Genomic DNA, 14,508 nt, shown 5'->3' with positions numbered 1-14,508 from the left:
AACTGCTTACATGTTGATGGAAGCGGAGGTTGATCCCTTCAAGCTTTGCTTTCGTCACCCACCGAAAATGTTTTTTTCCGTCGACAGACAATTTGTTTAGTGATGTGCAATCCTTTCTGCGATCTCTCAAAGTAGGTACAGCCGCGAGATTACGCGAATGATGTTTGGCGGTGCGCAGCGATAACGACAGCAGATCCACAGCTGATCAGATATTTAGGATCCCCGACAATTCTGTGCAAAGTACCGCAATTACTTGACTTTCCGTTCGCGCCCGTCATGTGCTCTCGTGTGTACCCGCCCACTGGAAGATGGATTGGGGAACGCTCGTCATTGTCACTGGGATCCAACAGTCAACAGTCAGGTGCAACGATTTCCAAAGGTATAACACAGCATACAGTACGTTCCCAGGGCGACATGCGCAGTGCAAGCATAAAGTTTATGGACTGTATACTGCCCTACAATAGATTGCGATGCAACATTACATCACCGCTGTGATCCTATTTTTCAGGATTCTTCAGCGTGAAAGTAGCTTAGCCAACACAGGAAAACAGTGAGCTTTGCAGTTGGTGATTGCTACCTGTTTTGTTCTAGTCAGCTAGTGAAAGTTACTTTATGTTCCACTGAACCCAGCTGAGAAGGCTCAGCTTCAGCTTGTTGCCATGAGGTAACCATGGAAACAACATATCGCTGTGTGTATCTGAACACTCTATAATTGGCGGTACACATTTATTGTCCCCAAGCCGTCATTCACAATCTGAACATTCCCAGTCAGCACAATGGCCTCCATTCTCAATGAGTTACTGCATTCAGTAGCAAAATGTGGGAAAATGACTGATGTATGATGATGATGTCTGAAGTATTACCATGTTTACATTCACAATTAGTGGTGCTCAAATACCCCTTTTTAAAATTCGAGTTTGGTAGAATTCGAATAGTAAATTATTCGAGGTCAGTCGAATATTCGAGTCGAATAATTTTTACTATTCGATTCGACCTCGGACTTCGAGCTCACTATTCGAGTCGGTATTCGAGCTCATTATTCGAGCTGACTATTCGAATTGGCCTTAAATAGCTTCCAACACTTGTTTTGAGGGTAAATGATGCAAGAAACATCTTTTTTTCCAAGTAACAACAGCAAGTGATTATGTGGGGATGTTCCTTTAAAAAAAAAAGGTGGAAAGAGAAGTTGTGTCCAGAATTTTGTTCAGTACTGTATATACTTCTTCTTCTTCTTCTTCTTCTTCTTCTTTATCTTCTATATCTTCTTCTTCTTCTTCTATATCTTCTTCTATATCTTCTTCTTCTATATCTTCTTCTATATCTTCTTCTTCTTCTATATTGTCTTCTTCTTCTTCTTCTTCATCTTCTTGTTCTTCATCTTCTTCTTCTTCTTCATCTTCTTCATCATCATCTTCTTCTTCTTCATCTTCTTCTTCTTCATCTTCTTCTTCTTCATCTTCTTCTTCTTCTTCATCTTCTTCTTCTTCATCTTCTTCTTCTTCTTCATCTTCTTCTTCTTCATCTTCTTCATCTTCTTCTTCATCTTCTTCATCTTCTTCTTCTTCATCTTCTTCTTCTTCATCATCTTCTTCTTCTTCATCATCTTCTTCTTCTTCTCCTTCTTCTTCATCTTCTTCTTCTTCTTCTCCTTCTTTTTCTATATCGTCTTCTTCTTCTTCACTTATTTCTCTTTTCAATTTTTTTTTTAAAGAAATGCAGCTATTTTTGAGTGTAACAAATAGCTGGTGGCGCACGCATGTTGGAAGCGCCATTGTATGTGCTCCCTGGCAGTGGAAACACACAGACAGCAGGAGGTAAATTCAGCAGCAGGAGGAGGAGGATGAGTGTGTGGCAGCAGGCAGTCAATGAGGCAGGCAGCGTGACATAATAGCCCTGGTACCTAGCGGTGATACCAGGGCTGTAAATAAACACAGCAGGCAGGAGGTCCCAGACAGCGGTCGTGCAGCCCACATCATGTCCAATACACAACTGGGACAACACAGTTTTCAACCCGGGCACCTCTGAAAAATTAAACCTTTTTTTTTTTTTATGGTTTTTTGGTTTTGTTTGTAAAACAAATTACACAGATATATAGCTATTTTTTGACGTAATAGCTGGTGGCAGAGTGGCAGCAGAATGTAATTCTGTGTACCCTGGCAGTGGGAAACACAGACCGACAGCAGCAGCAGCAGCAGGAGGAATGGAGGAGTAATGTGAGCAGCTATTGTTTGACGTAATAGCTGGTGGCAGAGTGGCAGCAGAATGTAATTCTGTGTACCCTGGCAGTGGGAAACACAGACAGACAGCAGCAGCAGCAGGAGGAATGGAGGAGTAGTGTGAGTGTGGCAGCAGGCAGGCAGCGTGACATAATAGCCCTGGTACCTAGCGGATGATACCAGGGCTGTAAATAAACACAACAGGAGGTCCCAGACAGCGGTCGTGCAGCCCACATCGTGTCCAATACACAACTGGGACAACACAGTTTTCAACCCGGGCACCTCAGAAAAATTAAACCTTTTTTTTTTTATGGTTTTGTAGTTTTGGTTTTACAACCAATTACACAGATATAGCTATTTTTTGACGTAATAGCTGGTGGCAGAGTGGCAGCAGAATGTAATTCTGTGTACCCTGGCAGTGGGAAACACAGACCGACAGCAGCAGCAGCAGGAGGAATGGAGGAGTAATGTGAGCAGCTATTGTTTGACGTAATAGCTGGTGGCAGAGTGGCAGCAGAAGGTAATTCTGTGTACCCTGGCAGTGGGAAACACAGACAGACAGCAGCAGCAGCAGCAGGAGGAATGGAGGAGTAGTGTGAGTGTGGCAGCAGGCAGGCAGCGTGACATAATAGCCCTGGTACCTAGCGGGTGATACCAGGGCTGTAAATAAACACAACAGGAGGTCCCAGACAGCGGTCGTGCAGCCCACATCGTGTCCAATACACAACTGGGACAACACAGTTTTCAACCCGGGCACCTCAGAAAAATTAAACCTTTTTTTTTTTTTTTATGGTTTTGTAGTTTGGGTTTTACAACCAATTACACAGATATAGCTATTTTTTGACGTAATAGCTGGTGGCAGAGTGGCAGCAGAAGGTAAATCTGTGTACCCTGGCAGTGGGAAACACAGACAGACAGCAGAAGGGCAGTACACAGCAGCCCACTGTAGTTGTAAAATGTGTGGCTGCAGGCGACGTAATAGTCAAAGTGAACCAGGCTGGCTTAGTGAGCAGGAGCCAGGAGGTGGTAAAGGGTGGTAAGGCACATTAACGATGGTTCTAAGTTCCGGCAGCCAGTTCATGTCCCCCTCTCGCCGACAACAGGGGCCAGGAACTCGCCTTCCACCCACGCCTGGTTCATCTTGAGAAACGTCAGTCTGTCCACAGACTTGTGAGACAGACGTGAGCGTTTCTCGGTGACCACGCCACCAGCTGCACTGAAGCAGCGCTCGGACAGCACGCTGGAAGGGGGGCAGGACAGCACTTCCAGGGCGTACTGCGCCAGCTCGCTCCAGATCTCCAGGCGCTTGACCCAATACTCCATGGGATCAACAGGGGCATCGCTGTCAAGCCCGCTGTAGGACCCCATGTAGTCAGCCACCATGCGGGTCAGACGCTGGCTGTGACCGGAGGAGGATGCTGCTGCATGCACCTCCTCTCTAGTCACTGCTGCCGGAGCCTCTACAGTCCTGTAGAGCTCGTGGCTGAGAGACAGCAGGTCTGTGGGGCGCTTGCTGCTGGATGCAGGCACCTGCTGCTGCCTCTGTGCTGGCTGGACAGTGGGGGTGGAAGGCTGGGGGAAGGCTTCCTCCAAGCGCTCAACAAGGGCCTGCTGCAAGCTCCTTATTTGTTGCGCTGGGTCTCCTCCTGCAGGCGGCAGGAACTGGCTCAACTTCCCCTTGAGGCGCGGGTCCAACATCATGCTGATCCAGATGTCCTCCCTCTGCTTCATCTGGATCACCCTGGGGTCCCTGCGCAGGCACGTCAGCATGTGCGCTGCCATTGGGAAGAGGCGGGCCACGTCTGCTGGCACATCGACGGCAGTGCTGTCCTCCTCATCCTCCTCCTCTGCCTCCTCATCCTCTCTCCACCCCCGCACCAACTCAGCTGCGCTGTGCTGATCCCCCTCATCAGCAGCAAGGTCAGGGACCTCCACCAAGTCCTCCTCCTCCTCCCCCTCAGAGGTGGACTGTGCAGCTGCTTGCCGCTCCTGCTGGTCCAAGGCTGCCGCTCCCTGTTCCAGCAAAGCATCGAGGGCCCTGTTCAGCAGACAAACCAGGGGCACCCACTCGCAGACCATAGCATGGTCCCTGCTCACCATGTTAGTGGCCTGCAGAAAGGGAGCCAGCACTAAGCACACCTGCTGCATGTGCCTCCAGTCATCATCGGGGAGGATGGACGGGATGTTGCTGGTCTTGTCCCTTCTCTGAGCGGCGGAAACAGTGGCCAGGGCAAGGTACTGGTTGACAGCGTTCTTCTGTTCAACCAGACGCTCCAACATCGCCAGGGTGGAGTTCCAGCGAGTCGGAACGTCAAGGATCAGCCGATGGCGTGGCAGCTCCAGCTCCTTTTGCACGTCTTCCAGGCTCGCACAGGCTGCAGCCGAGCGCCGGAAGTGACGCACAACGTTCCTTGCCGTTTCCAGCAGTTCGCCCATCCCCTGGTAGGTGTGCAAGAACTTCTGCACCACCAGGTTCAGCACGTGGGCAAGACCGGGGATGTGGGTCAGGCTTCCCCTGTCTATTGCGGCAACCAGATTGGCCCCATTGTCGGCCACCACCTCTCCGACTCTGAGGCCTCTGGGGGTCAGCCAAATCCTCTCCTGCTCCTGGAGTTTGGGCAACACATGGGTTGCCGTCAGCTTGGTCTTCCCAAGGCTGACCAAGTGCAGCAGCGCTTGGCAGTGGCGGGCCTTCACGCTGCTGCTGAGGCGGGGGGTTTGGCCAGGTGTGCCGGAGGATGGCAGAGGATCGGAGGAACCTGCTGCAGTTCCCCCGACCCTGCGGGGTGGCACCACCCACTGTGTTGCTGCTGCTGCTGTGCCCGCTGCTGCTCTCCCATCCTCACCCCCTTCCACCAAGCTGACCCAGTGGACAGTGAAGGACAGGTAGCGGCCTGTCCCGAAGCGGCTGCTCCAGGAGTCCATGGTGACGTGGACCCTTTCACCAACCGCGTGCTCCAGCCCTCGCTCCACATTGGCCATCACAAAGCGGTGCAGTGCAGGAATGGCCTTGCGGGCGAAGAAGTGTCTGCTGGGGAGCTGCCAGTCTGGGGCTGCGCAAGCAAGCAGCGCACGCATGTCGTTCCCCTTCTGCACGAGCGTGTACGGCAGGAGTTGGGAGCACATGGCCCATGCCAGCAAGCCGTTCAGCTGTCGCACGCGACGGCTGCTGGGAGGCAGAGCCCTAACCACCCCCTGGAAGGACTCGCTCAAAAGGCTCTGGCGTGGCCTTTTGCTGGCACGGGAATCAGCAGACACAGCAGAGGAGGCCACTGAGGACTGGCTGCCAGAACAGGCCTCAGTGTCGGCGGCAGGAGTTGCAGAGGGGGGAGGAGCAGTGCGTTTCCGCACTCCTGCTGGTGCTGCTGGAGGAGCAGGAGGGCGGGTGGCTGCTGTTGCTGCTGCTGCTGCTGCTGCTGAAGGCTGTGCAGTGATGGGTGTGGTGCCACTGCCAGCACCAGATGCCTTCAGCCTCTGGAACTCCTCATGCTGGTGGAAATGTTTCGCAGCAAGGTGGTTGATGAGCGAGCTGGTGCTGAACTTTAAGGGGTCTGCACCTCTGCTCAACTTCCGCTGACAGTGGTTGCAAGTGGCGTACTTGCTGTACACTGTGGGCATGGTGAAAAAGCGCCAGATTGGTGACAAAAACAACCCCCTACGGCATGGAACCGCTGCTGCCTGTCTCCCTGTGGTGGTTGGGGGGGGGGGGGGGGGGCTTAGGTGCGGCTGGTGGTGGTACTGGCAGATGCTGCTGCTGCTGCTGCTGAGCCTGAGACACCAGCAGGCTGGGGGACCTGCCTACTGCTGCCAATGCTTGCAATGATGCGCCTCCTTGCAAGGCCCACAAGCGCATCCTCCTCCTCCTCCTCAGAGCTGCTGATGACGACATCCCCTGGAGCTGGTGGCACCCAGTCTCTGTCTGTCACCGTGTCATCATCATCCTCCCCCTCCTGAAACATGTCCTGCTGGGATGATGACCCCCCAAACTCCTCTCCTGATGCATGGATGGGCTGCTTGACTGTCGCCACAGTCTTGCTGTCCAATCCCTCATCCCCCAAAGTGCCCATCAGCATCTCCTCCTCCAAATCGCCAACAACAGCAGACAATTGACTCATCATGCCTGGGGTCAAAAGAGTGCTGAGTGACAGGTCGGCGACTGACGGTGAACTGGCCTCCTCCCCAGGCCCTGCTGGGCGGCTGCTGCGAACAGGGGTGGTGGTGGTGGTGGTGAGGGTGGAGGCCTCGGATGCAAAGCTGATGGCGGGCTGCTCATCCTCCGTCATCAGTTGCACCACAGTGTCTGCATCCTTTTCCTCAATGGGACGTTTCCGACCCGGCTGGAGGAAAATCGGAGCAGGTGCTACACGCTGCTGCTGCTGTGTCTCTGCAGCGTGAGTTGCAGATGCTCCTGCTGGGCGGCGCCCAAGGCGTCCACGGCCAGTGGCTATAGGAGGAATGTTAGCCACTGACGCTGCTGCTGCGGAACTGTGCATGGTGGCGCGGCCGCGCCCGCGGCTTGCCACAATGCTGCTCCCTCTCCTCCTGATTCCCTTGCTGCCCTTCCCCTTGCCCAAACCGCGCTGGCTGCCACTTCCAGACATCTTCGATGTTTTGGGCGTAAACACAAAAGTTTTTTAAAAGGGCGGGTGAAAAGTGGGGTACTTTAATGGAGTGGGTTGGTGGGCGAGGTGACTGAGTGAGTGTCTAGTACAGTAAGTAAGTAGTAACAGTCAGGAAGTACAACTAGAAGTTACAATAATCAGTAGTAATAATCACAAGGAAATAGAGTGTGTGTACACTACAGACAGTGAGTGCACGCACGCGCAAACACGCGCAGGAGCTAGCCTATGAACAGTGACTGAGTGAGTGTCCCTACTACAGTAAGTAAGTAGTAACAGTCAGGAAGTACAACTAGCAGTTACAATAATCAGTAGTAATCACAAGGAAATAGAGTGTGTGTACACTACAGACAGTGAGTGCACGCATGCGCAAACACGCGCAGGAGCTAGCCTATGAACAGTGACTGAGTGAGTGTCTAGTACAGTAAGTAAGTAGTAACAGAGTCAGTAAGTACAACTAGAAGTTACAATAATCAGTAGTAATAATCACAAGGAAAGAGAGTGTGTGTACACAGACAGTGAGTGAGTGCACGCACACGCAGGAGCTAGCCTATGAACAGTGACTGAGTGTCCCTACTAGTACAGTAAGTAGTAACAGTAAGTACAACTAGAAATTACAATAACCAATCAGTAATCAGAAGGAAATAGAGTGTGTGTACAGTACACAGACAGTGCGTGCATGCACACGCAGGAGCTAGTAGCCTATGAACAGTGACAGTGAATGTCCTAGTACAGTTACAGTATATAACTATTCAGAAGGAAATAGAGTGTGTGTACAGTACACAGACAGTGAGTACACGCACACGCAGGAGCTAGCAGCCTATGAACAGTGACAGTGAGTGTCCTAGTACAGTTACAGTATATAACTATTCAGAAGGAAATAGAGTGTGTGTACACTACAGTACACAGACAGTGAGTGCACGCACACGCAGGAGCTAGTAGCCTATGAACAGTGACAGTGAGTGTCCTAGTACAGTTACAGTATATAACTATTCAGAAGGAAATAGAGTGTGTGTACAGTACACAGACAGTGAGTGCACGCACACGCAGGAGCTAGTAGCCTATGAACAGTGACAGTGAGTGTCCTAGTACAGTTACAGTATATAACTATTCAGAAGGAAATAGAGTGTGTGTACAGTACACAGACAGTGAGTGCACGCACACGCAGGAGCTAGTAGCCTATGAACAGTGACAGTGAGTGTCCTAGTACAGTTACAGTATATAACTATTCAGAAGGAAATAGAGTGTGTGTACAGTACACAGACAGTGAGTGCACGCACACGCAGGAGCTAGTAGCCTATGAACAGTGACTGAGTGAGTGTCCTAGTACAGTTACAGTATATAACTACAATACAAAATACAATCAATCAGTACTAAAGGACAGCAGAAATACTGGTATAGATGAGAAATAAACAGAGGACAGGAGAGAACAGCTGCCCACACAGGCAAGGCCCTGAGGCCTAAAGCTGTAAGCCTGCAGCAGCTGTCTCTCTCTATGTAACACAAAAGCTACTAACTAAAATACAATGTCTATCTAACTAACAACAATATAGGTGTATATAGGAGGTGTATGTGAGCAAAAACGCTAGGTAAATGACCACAATAAAGCTCTTGCTAAGCCAACGCACAAAGGAGCAGATCTCTCTCTGTGCAAAGTCAGGCAAGGACGGAGAAACGGAACATGGCGGCCGCTATTTATAGGGTAGGGGCTGGCCAGGGTCCCCCTCAGTGATTGGCTGCCGTCAGAGGGCCTGGGAGCCCTCTGATTGGCTCTAAGGACATCAATCTGGGCTATGACGCTATTCGAGCTCGGTATTCGAGCTCGAATAGCGCTGTTAGCTCGAATAGCGCGAATAGTGAATGGGCTATTCGAGTTCACTCGAATAGCCAATTCGAATAGCTCCAGCTATTCGGAGCTCGAATACCGAGCTCGAATAGCTGAAAAAGAGCTCGAATATTCGAGCTACTCGAATATTCGAGCTCTGCTGAGCACCACTGTTCACAATGTTTTCCACCTGAAAAAAGCATTTGCAGAAAAAGTGTGCTAAAAAAGTAATAAAAATGTGGTGCCATGTTGATAAAAAAATATTTATTTTAAACTTAAACTCTGCAAAAAAAAAGATATTCATACTGAAACAAGAACGCATTGTTTCATAGTTCATTACAGATTTTTTTATAACCTGTAAGTACCTAAGGATATTTTTCACTTTACATCCATATACATGTAATATTATTTTACACACTTATAATGATATTATAATGTATTTATATAGCACTGGCATCTAAGGAAGCACTTTACAGATGTAGTCATGTCCTTGGCGGAACTCCCGCCCCTAGTCAGTCTAATTTCCTGCCATATCATTATTATGTATTTATGTAGCACTTGCATCTTCTGCAGCACTTTACAGAGTACATGGTCATGTCATGGACTGATATCCATGATGCAAATCTCCCATTTCACCACATCATTGTGGGAACACTACTTTCTTGTGTGTTTGTGGAACATTGCCTAATTACCTTTAGGGCCTATCTGTGTTTTAGGAGGAAACTCTGACTCACTGCCTTAGAGTTACATTACAGTTCACTCAACCCACACCATGTCATGGACACGTCCATTTTTCCACCGTGGTCATGGACACGCCCATTTTTGCACCCCCTCCGTCCGAGGTTGAGCCAAGTAAAATCTGGTCACTGTAACATATTCCACATTTTTAACGAACCTGCAGGGACGGATCTAGACCAAATTGCGCCTGGGGCAAGGTCAGGTTTTGGCGCCTAAACTGCCATTCCCATCCAGTTTTGGTGCCTAAAGGTCAGGTTTTGGCGCCTAAACTGCCATTCCTGATCCAGTTTTGGCGCCTATGGGTCAGGTTTTGGCGCCTAAACTGCCTTTCCCTATCCAGTTTTGGCGCCTTTTTAAGAATTCAACAAACTGCGCCTGGGGCAAGAGACCCGCTCGCCCCCCCCTAGATCCGTCCCTGCGAACCTGGGGCAAGAGGTGGCATCCATCCATTCAGGAGCACTTTCTGCAGAAGCACACCATCAGCTGTTTCCTGCTACTGATTACATGGACCATTTAAATATATATGGGATTCCTCTCAGTCAAATGAGGCTTAAAGGACTTCCGAGGCCAAAACTAAGAAAATTACACTGTACCTTTTTTCTAGCCGAATCCACGGAGGACGCCCTGCGCGTCCTCCGCTCCGTTCTGCCGTCAGTGTCGGCCTATTCGTTCCCCCAGGGCAAGCCCCGACCCCACCGAACGGGTCGCATCAATGCCACCCCTAAGATGGCCGCCGCCTTGATCCGCGGCTGCGCAGTACGCTTAGCCGCGATTGCGACTGCGCAGCCTTTAGCCCGCCTCTCGCCGCGTATGGGTCCCGGCATCCTCCTGAAGCGTGCGGCGGGAGGCGGTCTAAAGGCTGCGCAGTCGCAATCGCGGCAAAGCGTACTGCGCAGCCGCGGATCAAGGCGGCGGCCATCTTAGGGGTGGCATCGATGCGACCCGTTCGGTGGGGTCGGGGCTTGCCCTGGGGGAACGAATAGGCCGACACTGACGGCAGAACGGAGCGGAGGACGCGCAGGGCGTCCTCCGTGGATTCGGCTAGAAAAAAGGTACAGTGTAATTTTCTTAGTTTTGGCCTCGGAAGTCCTTTAAGTGCCGCAGGTGTGCGGCTGGATGATAAAGGGTTATTTACCCATAATGCTGCCGTCCTGCCTGTGCTGCCCTATTGGTCGCGTTGCAAGCCTCACTACGTGCACTTCCTCCTTCAAGCCAGAAGGCGGATGTGCGCGGTGGTGAGGCTTGCAACGCATCCAATAGGACGCGTGCAAGCTGTCTGAAGCGCAGACAGGACGGTGGCATTATGGGTAAATAACCCTTTATCATCCAGCTGCACACCTGAGGCAATTAAGCCTCATTTGAATCACGAGTAAGACTACTTTTGAGCCCAGCACTGCTCTCAGTATTGCCACTTCCAGTCCGTAAGGATGTGGTGCCTCCTAGGTGCCAAATTATCCTGGAAATGGTGGAAGAGTCCTCTAGTATGGCAATCATTTTAATTTATATGATTTTCTTGAAATAACAGGGCATTGCTAAATTATACTGATAAATGTAAGTAGAAAAATCTGAGGAAAATTGCTGCAGTCATAGCACCACATTGGCCAAATTGCCGCCGATTGTGCTGATATCAGAATACTTCACCTGACATCTATCCTGCGCTCGCACTGCTGCTGTGCAGAAAGGTCACTTTCCATTCAGGCGCTGGACTGGAGCAGACTGAGGCTCATGGCATTGTTTTCAGAGAACCTGTCTATGCCCGATCTCATTCTCCTGATGTACGGCCTGCCCTGAATTATAAATAGCTCTGCAGGCTTCTGGGGTTGGCAGTTTATTATGTATGGCGCTGCTCTCCAGGGTCTGATTTAGCAGAACACAATGTATTGTAGCAAGGAGACAACCTGCTCCATTGTAACTCCTTGCTTGCCTCATCTAAAAGACAGCTTCCAAAAAGTCATATGTTTAAGTTCAGGTGAGCAAGGTGTGTCTATAGAAAAGTATTATTATTATTTATTGGATTTATACAGCGCCAACAAATTATGCAGCGCTCTACAATAAATACAATTCCAGACAATGATAACAGGGGTGACTGACAACACAATACAGGTAATAAGCAAGATACACAATGCTAGATCATACAGTGGAGTTTTATTTCCAATAATATAAGTTCACATACTTCTGTGGATAGAATGCACAATCAAGTATGACACACAAGGAGAGAGGCCCCTGCCAAAGGCTTACAATCTAGAGCACAGGTGTCGAGCTCCAGGCCTGGAGGGTCAGATCTATGCCAGTGTTTAGGATGGACTGAGAAGGAGAGGACTGTGCTCTACCTGATGGACCACGCCCTTCCTGATTCAGACCCATCAATTCATTTGAGCTGTGTCAAAAATGTGTGAGGACCTCGTCCCTCGTAGGACCGGTTTGATATCCCTGATTTAGAGGGAAGGATGGTGACACGCAGGGCCGACATCAGAATTTTCTGGGCCCCATACATGGCAAACTTACAGGACCCCTATCACGCCAAATAACAATCTGATAGGTAGATTGTGTGGGGGCAGAGCCACGGTATGTGGGGTAGAGTCAAAGCAACTTGCCTGTCACCCATAACTCCCTCCCCCCCTGCATTGATGCATGTTCACCAATCACACAGCAGGTAAGAGGGAGATGACCACACAACTCCTGTTATGCCACGGTAGAATAATTGCCAGCAGAGGCTCGAGTGGCACTGCCACTGTTTGGGACCCAAACCCTTCCTGGGCCCCATACTACTGTCCCTCTTGTACCCCCCTGATGGCTGCCCTGGTGACACGGAAGGAGGGGGGGGGGTTGCATCCAGAGGTTCTCGGCAGAGAGAATTAGGGCAGCGTTGAGGTGGAGTAGGTCTCCTTGAATTGGTGAGTTTTGAGGACTTTTTTTGAAGGTGTTGAAGGAGGGAGTGTTAAAAGAAAAAAAAAAACACTCCAAAACCTTCTCCATGTAGCCAATGTAAGTAAAAGATTTATTACTCAGCTGAGGGCATTCCCACGCTAGTTTATACAGGCAGAGATCTACATTCATACCATACCAACGCAGAAAGGCCCAGACAAAAGGGCTTCAGGATCTTTTAAACCCCCATAACATATCCCTCCCCCTGGGCAGTCTTTCTCTCTGGCAGTCCAATTAACACCAAAAATAATAGCATGCATCTCCTGGCTGGGTGGATCCATGGTGTTTTCCCCAGAAACACCTGCAAGACTTCCTGGTAGGCTTAGTTTCGTCTTTCACTTCTTCAAAGTGACCTCAGAGGTGGCCAAACCCAGAATTTTGGCTCAAACTGCATTTCCAAATAATTCTTTCTCTCTGCCCTCTGGAAGGGGGGGGGGGGGGGGGGGGGGGGAGTCATCCTGAAACAGAAACACTTGGAAACAGTAACTATATTGTACATAAACATTAATTTTGGTTACATTGTGTAATTCCTAAAACAATACTATAATCATATTCTTAAAGTGTCACTCTAGCACACTAGTCTGATTACATTAATGTGATTCTTATAGCAGCATAGGAATATAAAAGATATACACACAATTAATTATAAAACCTTCATTAATTCTTTCCACAGGGGCAGGCCTGATGGGTAGTGGGAGAGAGTTCCACAGCATGGGGGCAGCTCTAGTGAAGTCCTGTAGTCGTGCATGGGAGTGCAAGATGTGTGGGGTGTTTAGGAGAAGGTTGTTTGGTTTTAATTTATTTTATTTATCATATTATTATTATTATTATACTGTAAGCAGCAGTCTATACCATAAAAAAGAAGAGAATGTGCCACACCCAAAAGACCATTGAATCATAAGGAATTAAGGATAGGATTCTCCATATACATTCCATGTGTTAACAATAGGGATGCAGAGGTTACGACAACGCCAAGGCCCGGGATCAGTGAGGCCCTTCTTCAGACACTGTGTTAGCTCTTCATTGGTGTTATGATGGTAATAATCACCTCTAGGCAGGGCCGTGCAGAGGGTCCTTGAAGAGAACCTCCAGACTAAAAATCTACTCAGCAGCACTGAAAAGGCTTGGTGTTTCTTTAACAGTTTTACAGCATCAGAACTTTGTTTTTCATATCTAAGCCTCATTTTTTGCTGCACAGAAGCTAAGCTCCGTCACCTCAAAGAAAACTGCCCGGGCATTTTCCCCCTGATACTGTGCAAAGCATGATGGGATTACTGATGTTATTGTTCACGTTGCCTAGCAACTGGGAGGGGTGATCAGGACACAGGACAGTTGAAACTGTGTCTCATGCTCCCTGTCACTTCCTTCCAACCAAAAAGATGGCTGCCCTCATGAAATCACAAACATTTTCCTGTTCTTTTAAAACAGGCTGGGTAAGAGATTATATTATCTATTTTAATTAACATAACTAATGTAACTTAATGACAGTATGTTTGTTTAGGCTGAAGTTCCTCTTTAAGTGGCAGGTGCTCAAATTTAAAAAAGGGGCCTCGCAACGGCCCCACCTTAGACTTCGCCTTCCATGAACCTACAACCCCCCCCTTCACCAAACCACACCACACGTGTGCTGGCGGCTGGCCCAGCTGTCACTTCACCCTTACTTCCCTTGCCTGACATCAGTGGATCCAGGTGCCCCTTAGTATTAGGTAGCCAGAAGAACTCTCAATACTAAGTAGCTAGAGGTGCCCCCAAGCATTAGGTAGCTAAAGGAACCACAGTATTAAGTAGCTAGAGGTGCCCCTGAATGAATGGAGTTCTCATCAGTTGAATGCCGAGAGCTGGGTGAGTAAGTTCTCATTTACACTCCCATCAGGACTCTGCATAGGGAAGGAGGGAGGGAGGCACTCAGGGTCCAGGAGGGAAATGAGCCACCTTTCCATCATCAGGCACCTGCAAGCACAAGCCTACAGTGCCTTATGGTAAATCTGGCCCTGTGCAAGGAGTTGAAGAAGACCTGAAGGGGTGTCCCAGCACAATGTCATTGCTAGAACTTTGGGGGGCTTGCGTTAATTTAACTGGAGGGCGGCCTCCTTAGTGTTAAGTAAGGGAGCAGGAGGGAGTAAGGCAAAACAAATTAGTGTGAATAGGGTTTCAGTATAAGTAACCAGGGTTATATTTCTGGAAT

The sequence above is a fragment of the Hyperolius riggenbachi genome, chromosome 9 (genome assembly GCF_040937935.1).
Source record: "Hyperolius riggenbachi isolate aHypRig1 chromosome 9, aHypRig1.pri, whole genome shotgun sequence".
NCBI classification, from domain to species: domain Eukaryota; kingdom Metazoa; phylum Chordata; class Amphibia; order Anura; family Hyperoliidae; genus Hyperolius; species Hyperolius riggenbachi.
Note: the sequence above shows the minus strand (reverse complement) of the source record.